Consider the following 16,617-nt stretch of genomic DNA (forward strand, 5'->3'; position numbering starts at 1 on the left):
CAAGTACCTCTGACATCATTTTCAAGTTCTTTTACCCTAGCATTTTCTAATAATTACATCCTAAAATCATACCCAATACACATGAATATAGGCAGATTAAAACAATTCATAAAAAATCTAATCAAATTTTAGTCAGCACACTGTAAGATATTCTTGTTCAGCATGTCCTCGAGTACCTCTGACATCATTTTCAAGTTCTTTTACCCTAGCATTTTACTAAAGTCTAACAAAATGATAAAAAACAAAAAAAAACAATCCCAGAATCCCCTTCATTTCTATATAGGCAGATTTAAAAAATTCATAAAAAAATCAAATCAAATACTAGTCAGCACACTGTAAGATATTCTTGTTCAGCATGTCACTTTTCACTTTCACTTTTGGCTGGTTTTGAGGTAACCTGGTCTTGATCAAACTGTCAATTGGATTTTGATGTTTGGCTTATTAAAGTCTTCCCTAATTCTCATCATAACTCCGCCTTGTGTGTGCTGTAGGTGTGGCTTTACCATTGTAACAATAGACATGTGGACCCAAGATCCGGGTAAAAGGATGGATAGCAGATCTGGTTTTTAGTCTCTTCATCAGATTTGAACGTAATCGCAAAAGCACAGAAACACTACTGCCAAACAAGAATATCTTACAGTGTGCTGACTAGTATTTGATTTGATTTTTTAATGAATTTTTTTAATCTGCCTATATAGAAATGAAGGGGATTCTGAATGGGATTGTTTTTTTTTTTGTTTTTTTTTATCATTTTGTTAGACTTTAGTAAAATGCTAGGGTAAAAGAACTTGAAAATGATGTCAGAGGTACTTGAGGACATGCTGAACAAGAATATCTTACAGTGTGCTGACTAGTATTTGATTAGATTTTTTTATGAATTTTTGAAATCTGCCTATATTCCTGTGTATTCGGTATGATTTTGGGATGTAATTATTAGAAAATGCTAGGGTAAAAGAACTTGAAAATGATGTCAGAGATACTTGAGGACATGCTGAACAAGAATATCTTACAGTGTGCTGACTAGTATTTGATTTGAATTTTTTATGAATTTTTTTAATCTGCCTATATAGAAATGAAGGGGATTCTGAATGGGATTGTTTTTTTTTTTGTTTTTTTTTATCATTTTGTTAGACTTTAGTAAAACTACAAAAAGGAATGGCATATGTATCTATTTCAAGACGTGAAAATAATAATAATAACCGTTTTGAAGCCGTCCACACGCTTTACCGTACAACGCGCTGTAGACGCGCAATCGATTTCCAAGCGCAGATAGCGCGACTGCGCCTCCTTGAAGCGTAGATGGCGTGACCGCAGTGTAAAACTGGTGTGTTCCAGAGTCAGTGGATCATTCACGAGTGGAGCTGGTGGATTGTAGCGGACCTGAAACTCTGCAGCTGCCGTGTGTCGGTGTTTATGAGACACTTCACTCCCACATGTTCACCGGGGGTTGGTGTCACATTGTGAGTGTCTGAAATAAGAGGCTGTGAACGGGTGAATAGGAAAAAGGATAAATCGCTTTGCAGAGCCTATAAGTGGCTGAACTAAAGAAATAAACTATAGGAGCGCCATCCATTTACTTTAAGGAGTAACTCAGTCGTCAAAGGACAGCATACGGATGTTTGTGTTGTTCAGTTATGATGAAACAAACACAAACGTGACAGTACACTCGGTAAGTGCGTATAGAAGACGGTTGTGAAGCCGCAGCTGCCGCTTACGACCATACCGCCATGAACCAGCAGAGGGCGCTGTTGCTACGTTTGGGAACATGTGCACATTCATCCTCGTTTGCAGCAAATCAGCTCCAGCTTCAGACGCGTAGCGTTCAAATGCTCTTTCATGGAGCCTTGGAACGTCATCAAAGAATGTGACGTCTTTGATGACGTCACGAAGAATAGTGGAAGAGGAAGCACACGTAATAGCACACATTAGAGTGAAGATGTATTTCTTTTCTTGTTATTATAAACACCAGAAAACCAGACACACACAGCTGTTTAAAAGCACAGCAGAAGTAGTGAAATTATTTTGCCACAGGACCATGAAAATATTATAACTGTAATGGCAATCTAACAACAAAAAGTTCCATGTGAGGGAATTTGAAGACATTTCCAACTCATGCTGGTTCCAAAAAAAGTGGTCCGACAGGGAGCTGATTCAACACTTTATTTTACATGTGCAAAGCTTCAAAAAACAACACCTACAATACCCGGGTGCTGAATGAGCGGTTAAAAAACAAGCTTGTGTATTATCAAAAACAACACATTAGGCTACTGGCGACAGAACAAACCATGCGGACACACACACTCCATGCACGGTTGAAAAACTGTGTGGCTTCCCAGCTCCTAGTTCCCCTGCACCTGATGATCACCTGTGTGTGCATGTTTGATCCAGGCCTGGTTTACAACATCTTGAATTACATGCACAGTCTCCCAAACCCAGTAGAGACCTTTTTAAGAGAGGTCACACTTGGAAAGTAACTGACTGTCAGACACACCACGTAAAGAAATACACATTTGGTCAAGAAGAATTGGAGGAGTACCCCACCTTGTGGCACGAGTGAAGAACAGCAAAGCATTGAAGTGACTAAAAGGAGAAGAACCAGACATTACCTCCCTCTCAAGCAGTCCACATCTCTTAGAAGAACTTTAAGACTGGAATGTGTGAATTCACTTTGGTTAATTCAATGTGCCTTTCTATTTCTTTTAAGCTACATGTCATTTTTACATTTCACCACCATGGTTGAATGAATGAGACATCTATAATCTTTTTCTCATCCAAAGACAGATGAGTTTAGAGGCTCTGCTGGGATTTGAACCCAGGATCTCCTGTTTACTAGACAGGTGCTTTGACCAACTAAGCCACAGGGCCTCCACAACCTCTCACTTACCTCGTCTCAGACATCAAAACAGTGAGACCTTTAGAGGTGTGACATGCTGGAATGAGAAACAGAAGACATTGGTGGACCACACGTCCTAAAGGACAAGGATCTGACTTTGGATAAGAAGGTTGAGAGTTTTAGTCCCTCTGTGGTTAAAGAGACTTGAGACAGTAAGTTCTAGTGTCCTACCTCACATTCACTCTTTACAGGTCACTTCAGTTTACCGTCTTATACCTGCTACACATATTTACGTACTGGAAGGTCATGTTAGTCAATAATGGGACTAAGATCAGGGTTTGGGTTTGTTTTTTGTTTTTTTTTACGTTATTTTTTTTTTCATTATTTATTTTTATGTATTTTTTCCTTTTTTAAATCATTCATTCAGGATTCCCTCCATCATCTGTTGACCTTCAGCGTCTGCGACGGACAACTCTCCTGCGTCTGCGGGCGACGCGGGTCCTACGGACTCTCCGGCGCCTGCGGACGGGGCGAGAGCTCTGTCTGCGTCTGCGTGGCATTGTCAAAAGATGTGATGAGAACTAGTAAGAAGGAGTTCTATTTATAAACTCTGTTACAAGCTTGTTGATGGAATGGAATGTTCATGGAATTGATGACATCATATATTCTTCAATGGAATTAATGACATCATAACTTGATGACATCATATATTCTTCAATGGAATTAATGACATCATAACTTGATGACATCATATATTCTTCAATGGAATTAATGACATCATAACTTGATGACATCATATCTTCTTCAATGGAATTGAGCACCATATTATTTGGGGTTTTTTGGTTTAGTTTTTACTTCATAACAGTGATGATGTCATAGAAAAAAAGAAAGCAGACTTTTAATGACTTTAAATTACAAAATAGTGAATAAGAGAATGATGACTGTAATAAAACACATCTTACAGGGTTTTTAGCTTTGATTTCACCTGATAAGTCTGGAAACCGCCGCAGACAACAGTGATGTCACAGTCATGTATTGATCATTGATGTGTACAGTCATCTGACAATGATGGCAGGATGAAAACGTCCAATCATGTGCTAACAGTGGAATGATGATCTTCAGCAGTTTCTATTCTGGCTCAGAGACCAGGGCTTTATGCTCTTATACACTTTCTAAATGTGCTAACAGTCGAATGATGATCGAATGAGAAGTGGAAGAGAGCCGAGAGGTTCAGGTACCAAGAGGATCTTCTGGATCTCTGCCCTGAACTGGACCAGCTGCTCCGGTTCAGACCAACATGATCTTTCAGCTGGAGCTACAGGTCGGACATCTCTGTCACCATGACGACCGTATGGGACGACTACTGGAGATTAAAGCCAGATCCTAAACATCCCATAACTGTGTCTGGACAGAAAAACATTAAAATACATTTTGCAGTGAAGAACCGGTTCTGTAAAGTTGTCTTTTAAAATAAAACTAAGATGTCACAGAAAGGTTGGTTGGTACGAACTGATGTGATTCAGCAATGATGAATAAAGTTTTTATTGAATGTTTAGAAGACTTTCAGAGTCTGATATTGAGTCAGCTGCAGGTGCTGCAGGTCCAGAAAGTGTTTCTCCGGTGATGGAGGCCGGGACTAAGACCCGTCTCTCCTCCCGGTGATGCAACACTCCGAGTTACAGCAACTTTGCTCTTTATTTCTCACGTTTGCACCTCGATAATCCCGTCGGCACAAGTTGTCTTTATTTCTGCAGCGGAGGAATCAGATCGTAATGCTTCATTTTTAAATATAAATGTATATTGTTCACATTGTTATATTTATGAGAGAGGTGATCGCGGACATCCACAATGTGTAAAACTCAATAAACGTGTACATTGGTCTTAATCCGTTAATATATAATACGCGTGACAATAAAGTGGAACGAGGAGCCGTTTTTCATTCACCAACTTAAGTTCTGGTGTCGGTTCTTGAAGGTATTGTGACATCATTTTTAACATGCTTTTAACACTATTAAAAGTCTTGGCCAACGTCCCTCAAATGTGTCTAAAAAGGTATAACAAGAAAAACTTCACTCCAGTACTCCATTCCTGGCTTTTTATGACGGTGTTTTTTTGCGCTGTGAAAAACGCTTCCTTTTCCCCCTTTCCTGTCAATCATTGCCCCGCTTCTCCTCCAAGCCTTCTCCAACCCAACTGCTACACACTTCTGCCGTCTTCACACACACGCGCACACCGAACCACAAACACCCACACACACAGCCCAGACAGGGCGACTACAGCCCGGGGATGAAGTCCAACCGGGACCAGAGGACCGTAGCTCCCCGCAAGCCAAACGCTCACAGCGGCGTCGGAGAGTTAAGTCGGGAGCGACAGGCGAAGCATGCACGGAAAAGCAGCACGGCAAACAATCATAAAAATAAAGGCATGCAAGCAGCAGTGTACCCTTATCTTAAGTCCAGTCAGTGGCCGCGGGTCTTCTTAGCAGTTTTCCTCCGGTGATTAGAACAAAAGAGCCTCTAAACAGCTCCGTGTTAAGCCTGATTTATGGTTCCGCGTTAAATCGACGCAGAGCCTACTCCGTAGGGTTCAGCGTATGGTGCGCGTCGCCGCGTAACCCTACGCCGTAGGCTCTGCGTCGGTGTAACGCGGAACCATAAATCAGCCTTTATGGTGCGCTGGAGAGGAGCGGAGACAGGGAGCTGGGTGGAGGGGGCGGTGATTTAGCGGGGCGTGACGTCACGTTCCTCCACCAAACCAGATGCGCCGTTTTTGCATAGTTATGTGGAAAATCCCCAAAAGCACACAATACACTGAATGTTAAAAGTTCGTTGTTTTTTGGGTGTAATTGATGTCAAGACACCCAACAAAACACAAAAAATCAAGAAAAATGTGTTTTTCATGTCACAATCCCTTTAAAATACAAACAAGAAAAGGAGAGTGTAATGATGCACTAACGCTGCCCATAAACATTCACAAACTCGTACGATCATAATAAAACCAAAACTCTTCACGGAACGCAACACAAAGCAAAGAACAGCATTACCCATAATGCAATGCAGCTGAAATCGGAAGAATTGCCCCAAATAAATTATTTATTCCAGCTCAGAGCCGATGTTTTTTTTAATTTGTTTTACCTGTTTTGGCACATTTCTTGTTAGGATGAGCGGTTTTTAATGGATAATTATCTTCATTATCATATTCAAACATATGTATTTGAGGGAGGAGACAGGGCGGAGTGTTGTGCTCCCGCATGTGTGCTCAAATCCACGCTTATTGTACAGAGAAACCTGCGTGGATCTGGGCGTACGCACAGTTTTGTATATCTGAATTTTTGCGTACGTGTAAATTCCACGCACGGTTTCACGTTGAAATCCACGCACTCTTAGTACATGACGCCAGGTCAGCTGGACATCGTTATCAATCAACCATCGACTCAGTCTTTGTCCAGGAATCATGCAGCAGTTCAGACAACATACAAAATATCAGGTCAATTAATATGTTTAATATTTATGTTATTATATTATTCCCTGTGATGTTTGAACTTAATATTTCTTGTTGCTTTACCTGCAAAGTTAAGTAAGTTAAACTTCTCTCTTCTAAGACCAAGAGACCCGAGTCCCTCACTAAGGCAAGGCAAGTTTATTTATATAGCACAATTCAACACAAGGTAATTCAAAGTGCTTTACATTGATATTAAAAGCGGCAAGACATAATTAGACAGTAAATAACAAATAAGATTGAATACAATTATGAATAAGATGATAAGAACAGAAGTAAAATAATAAAAAGCACAAGCTGTTAAAAATAAGGGCAGTAGAGTCCAGCAGGTAAGTATTTAATTTAGGACTATGCTTCAGTAAACAGTAATGTTTTTATCCTGATTTAAAGGATCTACAGTTGGAGCAGACCTCAGGTCTACAGGAAGTTTGTTCCACCGGTGAGGAGCAGAATAACTGAACTGCCTCACCTTGCTGGTTCTGGTTCTGGAACCACAACAAACCAGATCCAGATGAAGCTCAGGGTCTGGGAGCTAAGACCAAAAGACTGGACCATATAAATCCAGGTCTTAAATCTCTACACTGGCTTCCTGTCTGTCCCAGAACAGATGTTAAGATCCTCCTTCTGGTAAATTCTGAATGGTCTCAGACCAATTTACATCTCTGATTTCCTGGTCCATGATGAACCAATCACAACCTTCAGGTCTTCTACTTTCTGTACCCAGAGTTAGACTCAAACATGTTGAGGTGGTGTTCAGCTTTTATGCTCTTCACCTGTGGGAGAAACTCCCAGAATGCATCAGGGCTGCTGAAACTCTGAAAACCTCCCATAATGCACTGCAACCTTTATTTCTTCTATCTCATTTGTGAATTATTTTTAATTTCTGTCTGTCTTTAATTATCCCTCTTTAACTCTTGTCTATGCTGGTACTTTTAAATTTGATATGTCACATTAGAAATCCTGCACTGTTGTTGAATTGGGCCATAAATAAACTTGCCTTCTCTGTTTCTTGGACTGAGTTTGGATTCTGGACTGTTTTGGTAGGATCTCTTCTTCCATATTTGGAACATAACCTTATGCTTTTCTGAAGTTGCCCCAAAACCCTGTTCTGGTCTCCTAACAGTCTTTCTTCATTCTCCAGTGGATCTGCTGCTCACTACCAACCACCTGAAGACCCACACTCTGTTTTTCCAGAGACTAAGTCTCCTGAACCTGCGTCTGCCGCCCTCCACGTCCGTTTTTACCAACCTGAATACATTTTTATGTCTCTCTGTAGGTCCAGTTTGCTGATACGTTACAGTAAAAGTGTAAAGATCATCAGTCCCTGAAACATTGTCAACACTCTTGTCAGATAAGCGTTTCCTTGATGTTATCTGTAATAAAAATGTCATGAGTGAAATCAGACCAAATACAAATGTCAGCTGTTTTAGAAAAAGCTATTATTTAAAATCTATTAAATGAATCCTGCTTGAGGAGTCATTACCTTGGTGGTTTGTAAATGTTAATTTTTAAAAACTTTATGGTAATATCAAATGTGTCCCCTCTCACTGATTCCCACAAATGAACTGCACAAAGATGAGTGCATGATGGGCCGGTGGTTTGTAACCGCCCCGGTGATGTGGAGAAGAATCTTCCAGAAGATCCAGAGAGATTCTCTGACTGGGTTTGACAGAGGAAGGCAGATTTTACTTTGAGCTTCAGGTTAAACACAAGAGCAGACGGATGGAGGAATGTGAAAATGTACAATGGTTTCCAATACGACACGTTACCTCGCTAAAAGATGTCCTTGTAATTAGTTTCCAGTTGTGTTTTCCCCAGTGGGACTGAACCTACATAAAACTAAGATTTACTCTTACCCTCCAACATTTGAACACGCAGTTTTTATCAAGTGAAGTTTTCAGTCGGTGGACCAGTAGATTCCAAGTTTCACATTGACCCAGAGTTGATTGAAGATAAGAGAGATAAGATAAGATAGACCTTTATTACTCCCTCAATGGGGAAACTCACGTGTTAGCAGCAGTACACTTAACATACATACACACACACACACACACACACACACACACACACACACACACACACACACACACACACACACACACACACACACACACACACACACACACACACACACACACACACACACACAGAAGGGGGGTAAAAAGGTAAAAAAGTAAAATATATATATGGAGATAAAAAGATAAAAAATATAAGATAAAAAAATAGTGCAAAGGAAAGAAAAACTGCAAAAAAAAGCAGGTAGAATGAGTGTGAGGTAGACAGGTATTGCATGGATATTGCACATATGATTATTGCACATCTAGTTATTGTACATGTTATTGCTATTGTCCGTTAGCTACAGTGATCAGCCTGGTTATAGAGTCTGATGCAGCGGGAGGAAGGACCTGCGATGCCTCTCAGTGGTGCATCGCGGGTGATGAAGCTGGTCGTTGATGGATCTCTCCAGGGCTCTGACAGTCTCATGAAGGGGGTGGGAGACATTGTCCATGATGGAGGACAGCTTAGCCACCATCCTCCTCTCCCCCACCACCTCCACAGAGACTGCAGCCCAGGACAGAGCCGGCTTTCTTCACCACCTTGTCCAGTCTCTTCCTCTCTGCTGCAGTGACGCTGCTGCTCCAGCAGACCACACCATAGAAGAGGCCGACGCCACCACAGAGTCATAGAAGCTCCTCAGGAGGTCCCTCACTCCAAAAGTGGAGGTGGAGGAACCGACTCACAGCAGCTGTTCTGTAACCGGGACGGCCCTGCACTGAGCTCAAGTTTCCTTGTTGCTTGAGGAGTGAGCAGGCCGCTCCTTTTCACCCAACAGGGTGGGGCTTCTCTGGCCAGACGTAGGATCACGTTATTCCAGTGGGTTCAGTGAATGGCCCAGGAGTGCTGCATGTCATGTCATTTGTGAGGGTCACATTAGGGGAGAACATGCAAAACTCCCACAGAAAGGCCTTGTGGATGCTGAAGTCATGGGGGAAGTAAACATGCACTCAGCACCAACAGCATCCTGTGGGTGAGCTGTGAGACGGCTGCACTACCTAGGGAGACCCCATGACCACGGGAGGATGCAGGAACCCTACGGTGATGGACCAGGACCCAGCCGAGCACAGCCACCTGGCATAGGCCGATCACGGGGCCAAGAGGTCCACACCCTCCAGACCAAACTTCACTCAGGACATGAATGCAACACATGTTTGACATCCATGAATGCAGCACGTTTCTTCACAACTGAAGAAGTAGAGTCAGGAAAAGGGAACAGTCTTTTGCCTTGGAAGAGAAGAGGAGAATCCCTGGAAGCCTCACTGGCACGGCGTAGAATATCATTCCTCATTGAAAGAAGTGCACATGAGTCAGAAAGGGTCGGATGGTTTACCATCACTAGTCTTGGGTCGGAGAGTGAGATGAGCAAATCAGGCAGGCTGAGAGAGTCCATCAGCAGCTTGTAATAAATTCAGTTCACCTTCAGCCCCTCCGGCACACCTACCAGCCGTACGTTGTTGCTCTGGCTCTGACCTCCAGGTCCTCACATTTAGCGGTCAGCAACATTTCAAAATCAACAGATCACAGACAGTAGTTCACTGAGGTCATCAAAAAAGGCTGCAAAGTATTTGGGGGCCTTTAAACCTTCAGAAACAGGACTCTGGATGAGGCCTGCAGCTGTACAGCCCCGTATTAAAAAGACTGAAACCTTCAAGGTGTTAACTCTTGACATTGAAATGATTTTATTTTTTTTTTCCCTTGTCTGCACACATATTAATGATTGATACCATGACGGTAGAAACCCAAAGCATACACACGTGCATTATTACTAATATATATACATATATATACGCATACATATGCGTACACATACATAAATATACACGTACAAACCCAGTGATTTTATTAATTTATTTATATTTTTTTTTTTGGGGGGGGGGGGGGGGGGGGGGGGGGGGGGTGACGACATCCACTGCCAATCCAAACCGGCACGGAGCCAACCAAACAACAACAGCAATCGACCTAAATCTTGAGATCTGATCGCAGTCTGAGCTAAGCTACCGCTACGCTACCTAACCCAAAAACTAGAGAGCCAGCATGCAGGTGAACAAGCCAGTGTGTATGTCTATGTGTGTGTGTGTGTATGTATATGATCATGCGTATGTGTGTGTGTGTGTGTGTGTGTGTGTAGTATGTTATGTGTGTGCTGCGTATGTTTGTGTATATGCATGTGACTAAGTGGCTATATGTGTGTTGTGTGTGTGTGTGTGTGTGTGTGTGTGTGTGTGTGTGTGTGTGTGTGTGTGTGTGTGTGTGTGTGTGTGTGTGTGTGTGTGTGTATGTGTGTAATAAACCAAACAAAGCTCTACCTGAAGTGTATCTATAGTGGGGGGAGGGGGGGGAGCAACCCCGCCACCCGCGAGACCAGAGGCCGACACGGAAGAGCCCGGAACCCAGGCCGCGGGCGGGGCCCCCACGGTGCGGGAAGAAGCAGCCAGGGATCCCGCGGCAGCGGACCGCGACCCAGGCAATCCCCGGCCACCCGGTCCGGGCCGGACACGCGGCCAGGAGGCCCTCACCCTTCAGGCCAACGACCCCCACCCGGCAGGGGGCCAGCCTGCCCGAAGAGACAGAGCCGCCCCGGCCGCCGACGCGGGCAGGCGCACCCGCCCCCCACGAAAGTGGCCCTCCAAGACCAGAGGGGCGCCCCGCCGCAGAGGCAGCGGGGGGGACCGGAGACGGGCCCGGAGAGAGGGAACCCCCCAACAAGGCGACACCCGTGCAGGCCCGACAACGGAGGGCCCCAGACCCAGGCATCCCATTCATTCATCCATTCACCTATCCGATATCTATACTAATAATAATATGATATACTATACATAATAATAATACTAATATATACTACTACTACTAATATAAATAATAATAACCATCTTTGTATAATATAATATTGATAAATTATTAAGTTTTGATGTCTTGCCAATGGAGGCTCAAATCCTCCATGGCAGGACCCTTCCATACCGCATTCTCACCGACACAGACACACAATCACGCACCGTTTCCCCCTCCCCGGGGGGGTCCAGCACCGCCAGAAGGCGCCCCAGGCTGCACGGCGAGCCCCGCCGGGGCCGGGTACCCCGACCCACCTATCCCAGGCCGGTGAGGGAACGCGGGTGATGTGGGACCCCCTCCCGCCCCTGGTGTTGAGTGCATGCAGTGATTAATGCCATAAAAACAGGAGTGGGGAGGGCCAAGTATCGATTTGACACCGACCCGCCCCCTCCCGAACTACGTGTCCTTGTCAAATGTATTTATTAAGTGTTGAATGTGCAGTGTCTATTTTGCTGTTAAAACCGTGAGGCGGGGAGTGCCGGGCCACGCGGGACAATGCCCCCCACGACCCGGTCCCCCCGCCCTTTGCCTATGTGCGTATGAATCGTGTAGGGGGGGAAGGAGGGGGAGCGGAGGCCGAAGCCAGGAAGCAGGACCAGCAAAGCCGGCCCTGATAAGACACCCGCGTCCCCCCACCGGCCATCCAGTAGACGGGGGGCCAGCCCTCCGAGCCAGGCCAGGGCCCCACCGTACCTCCACGGGCGCCCCCGGCGCCGCCGGAGCCCCAGACGGAGGGGAAACGGTCCAACATCCTCCCATTCATACTGACAACATAAGACATAGACACCTGGAATGGCTCCACCCCGCCGCCGCGCCCGCCCGTGCACCCCCCGGTCAGGGGAGGCCCGATCCCCCGGACCCGGCCCCACCCCCCCCCCCCGAGGCCACCCCGGCGGACACCCCAAGGGTCACGGAGTCCCCACATCCGCAGGGGCACTCGGCCCCCGCCCAGCGACAGAGGACCAAGGCAGCAATGCCCCCCCAGCGCCAGACAGCCACCCCCCACCCAGGCAGGGCCGGGGTGTTTGGCTGGGAACTTAACTTGTTTCGTTTTTTTACATTTGAACTAACTCGTCTTGTTGTAGGCTATGTGCGACTGCGGCATTTTGGAGGGAACTTTGAAAGAGGAAAAATAAAAAAATAAAAAGCACCAGTCTGGATCGTTAAAAAGAAAGGTAAAAGAGAGAAAGGAGAGGGCTAGTTGCTTCCTGTCCGCCGCTCACCTCATATTTTGCAACGGCGCGGTGGCTGATGAGGAGGCTAGTGTTAGCTGTAGTGCAGAAAGAAGTTTCAGCCGCCTGAAGCTCATAAAAACCTGTTAACGTTCGTGCATGGATGAGGCCAGGCTGTAGACCTCACTTTGCTGAGTGTTGAGCGGGACATTAACATCGATAAGGAGAAAGTGGTTGGGCAAGTTCGCCGCCATGAAGGAGAGGAGGGTAAAAACTTTAAGAAGACCACACAGCATGTACATAGTTCTGAACCGTTACATTGTTTTCCACGTTACTTGGAATATATTGTTCGAACCGAGGATGATGTTCTGGAGTTCGGAGTCTGTGAATTGGTGCAGCGGCAACAAGCGCAGAGACAGCAATCGGTGAGTACATAAATAATGATCAGAATGTTGTTATTGCCTTGACCACCTTAATGTACCTTGTGTTGTTGTCAACTGTAATAGACCGCCGAGTCTATTTTCTATTTGAATGCATATTGTGTGCAGTTGATACATTTTTAATAGGCTATGCGTTTTGTTGTGTTTAGACCGCCGTGTCTATTTTCTATTTATAGATCTCATTAATGGCCTTATAGACAATTGTGTCTATATTCTATCTGAATAGATTGTGTAATTGTAGTTTACATTTTATGTTTTAAGTTATATTAAATGGTTCGGCTCAGACTCTGTGAGTCACTGTCGACCAGCACCAAGGACAGCGATGCTGTCAGATTGACGGCTGTCAGGCTGCGTGTGTGTGTGTGTGTGTGTGTGTGTGTGTGTGTGTGTGTGTGTGTGTGTGTGTGTGTGTGTGTGTGTGTGTGTGTGTGTGTGTGTGTGTGTGTGAACTGGTTTGTGGCGTGAGCATTTGTGTTGTTTGCTGGGTATGATGAGGTGTCCGTTATCTTTAAGTTGTTGAATAGTAAATAATTATCATAAGGGCCATTGAGAATGCTCCGCCCCTCTGTGCTGAAACCCACGCTCCGACACTGAAGACCGCGCAGATGGCTTTTAATATGGGGACAATATCGCGTCAATACGCATCATCTAATGCAATGCACATTATTTATCATGAAACCTCAATTCGGAAGTAATGGGCGTAGCTTGTACCCAGCACTTTTCAAACTTACTCAGGTTTATGGTAAATGTCCCCAGCACTTCTGAAATCAAACTGACGCCCATGGGAGACAGGATTTAGGCTGCGTCCCAATACTCCCCCTCGCCCTCGTTTTCTTCACTAACCCTAACTTTTGCGCGTTCCGTGAAGGTAGTGGTGTCCCAATTCTCTTTTCACCTAGGGGGAGGGGGCATAACGAGGGCTAGGGGCTGAGAATAGCCCCTTCAAATCGAGGGATTTCAGATGCTGACTTGGCGAGCGAGGGGGTATGAAAATCTCCAGAATGCTTTTCGTCGTCATTTGCGGACTTAATCAAAAAAAAACATGGAGGACATTTCTTGTTTTTTTTGGAATAAAATCAATATTTAGAGTTAGTTTCTGCATAAAAATGCGTTTTGATTACATTTCCTTTTGCAAACCGATATTTTACTTTCATAATATCACTCAGTGAATGTACATCATCCTCTTTTTTGTCCGTTGTTCGCTAAGATCGCGCCGGAATATGGTTACGTAACCTACGTAAGCGACGCCGTAGGTTACGTAAGCGACGCCGTAGGCTGCGTCTATTTAAAGCTCGCCGATCCGAGGAAAAGGAAAAAGGAAAGTTTTTTTGAGTCAAATGGCGACCCGCAAAGAGCAGGAGGATATTGAAAAGAAAACCCACAAATGTAAGTATAATGTCCCATGAATAAAAAAAAAAGTTTTGTAATCACAGTGCTTTTGTATGTTTGTATGAACAGTACATAGAAATACGCGGTAGATAACATTGCCGTGTCCTGTTAACTACTCGTTAACTCTCATACTTTCTACAAATGTGTTGGATATTTCACATTACTATAAGGCAGCAACGTTATTTGGGGGGGGGGGGGGGGTGGGGGGTTACGAAGTAATTAACGTTGCTTGCTGCCTTGTTATCATAGTTCAAACGTGTTTTTTTTTGTTTTTTTTGTTCGAGGAGTTTGTGCATTGCATTAATCACATTTCATTCCAGGGACTCCGGATCAGGTCCGACACCTAATAAGCTTTAGGGCTACCAACGAGGAGAATTTTACTAAGAAGAAATATGCTGCTAAACCACTGTGGGAGTGAGTGATCTATCTGCTTGCAGAATATCTGTGATGGGGTCCTTAACCATGGTATAACTACTATTCATCACTGAAAATCTTAAAAAAATATATAAGGTAAGCAATGGTTATGGTTATGGTAAGTAATATTATCTGCTGAAGAGGTGATGCTTAACAAAAAAAAATCCATGTACAGTATTTATTAATAATCTTCTGTAAATTTTGTGTGTGTGTGTGTGTGTGTGTGGGTGTGTGTGTGTGTGTGTGTGTGTGTGTGTGTGTCTTATGCAGGACACAGCAGCCTCATGGCCTTTCTACAAAGAGATGCATGAGGTTTTGGGGGTCCAGACCTTCAATCCAGCCTCCATGTTTGTTGGCCTCTTATGAAGATCCCTCGCAAATACTCATGGTAAGTTTAGCAGTAAAAAAGTACAATCTTATTCCCCAGTCCTTCTTCCTATAGCTAGCTTGTGCTACGACCGGTGGTTCCTCCTGATTGTGAGTGATAAGACACTACAGCAGTGATTCTTAACCATAGGGCCGCGGCCCACACTTGGGCCGCGAGCGCCATCTAGTGGGCCGCCAAAAAAAATTCAGTTTTGTACATGTGGGCCGCGAGGGCCGCGGGACTGCATAGCAACTCCCAACCAAATGAGGAGAAGAAGACACTCAGCTAGCTGTACGTGTAATAGTAAGAGAAATGGTGTGTATTTACAGAGAAAATCCTTCATTTTGCACAGAGTAGGTTTAGATCCGCCAGGATCAGGGATCGATTACTTGGGTCTGCGCCCAGAGCGAGCGAGCACGGCGTGCTCATTTATCCCGGCGCGGCCGGGGAGGTCGGCTGAGGCTGCCGCTCGGGTGGTGGGCTCCGTCGTTACTGCTGAAGGATGGTAGATGTAGATGCAGGGCTGTCGTGTCTGCTGGACTGGACTGTTCGGGCTTTCGAAAAAGCATCGGAAAGTTACTGCTGCAGCGCGACCAGAGAGCTGCGGTGCGGGCTGTGCCCGTCGCAGCTGATCAGGCTCGGATGAACCCGACACACTGAGTCCTGACAACTTATTAATGTAAATAACTTAAAGTAAAATCAAACTAAGTTTTGTCCTCGCTGTATTTTTAAATATGCAACCCGGAATGGACAAATTCATCCTGTTCAGTCTTCCCACTGGGACAAAACCAGTGTCTCATACGTTCAGAGACCGTGGCGTTCAAAGTGCGAAAGTGAAACGCCACTGAAACAAAACACAAAGTTTTTCATCAAACATATCCACTCAAGTCTGAATTGAAGTCACAGAAAAATAAACTGACCATCTTAAAACATCCTGCCATGCATGTTTGGGTCCAGATACAGCTGTGAAGCAGCTTTCTCCACAATGAACATAATTAAAACTAAATATCGTTTCAGGCTCATCAATGAGCACCTCCACATGCATATGAGAACCTGACACCATCCAGCCCAGATTTAAAGTCCTGACAGGAGAAATTAGAGCTCAGTTCTCTCACTGAACAACAGAAAGTGGAGGCATAAGATTATAAGAGGAAGAAAAACTGCAAAACTGTTAAATTGTTAAGATGTGTTTATATTAATTTAGTATAAAAATGTGTTGAGACAATTAACAAAGAAAAGGGGAAATTCAAACTGCTGGTAGAGAAATAAAATAAGATAGCATTTGAAAAATAAAATAAAATCTACTTTATTTTTAAGAGAAAAAAATATGTTTAATTCAAGCATGTTAATTGGCAAATATGTACTTTTTTTAATATAACAGTCAGATGCAGATGTTGATACAACTATGAGGCTACTTGAATATATACACACACACACACACACATATATATATATATATATATATATATATATATATATATATATATATATATATATATATATATATATATATATATATATATATATATATATATATATATATATATAAGTTTTAGTTGAATACCCCTGCTATACAGTGTTAATATTTAATGGGCCCCGGGCCACTCTGTACTGAAA

The 16,617-nt window shown here is 44.0% G+C and overlaps 1 non-coding gene across 1 annotated transcript; it reads right to left on the reverse strand.

Annotated features, from left to right (window-relative positions):
* Positions 1-2,791: 2,791 nt before the first annotated feature.
* trnat-agu (transfer RNA threonine (anticodon AGU)) lies at positions 2,792-2,865 on the reverse strand. The gene has a single exon. It is a non-coding gene; the product is annotated as a tRNA-Thr (tRNA).
* Positions 2,866-16,617: the final 13,752 nt, after the last annotated feature.

Source organism: Cololabis saira, chromosome 1 (genome assembly GCF_033807715.1).
Source record: "Cololabis saira isolate AMF1-May2022 chromosome 1, fColSai1.1, whole genome shotgun sequence".
In the NCBI taxonomy this organism is placed as follows: domain Eukaryota; kingdom Metazoa; phylum Chordata; class Actinopteri; order Beloniformes; family Belonidae; genus Cololabis; species Cololabis saira.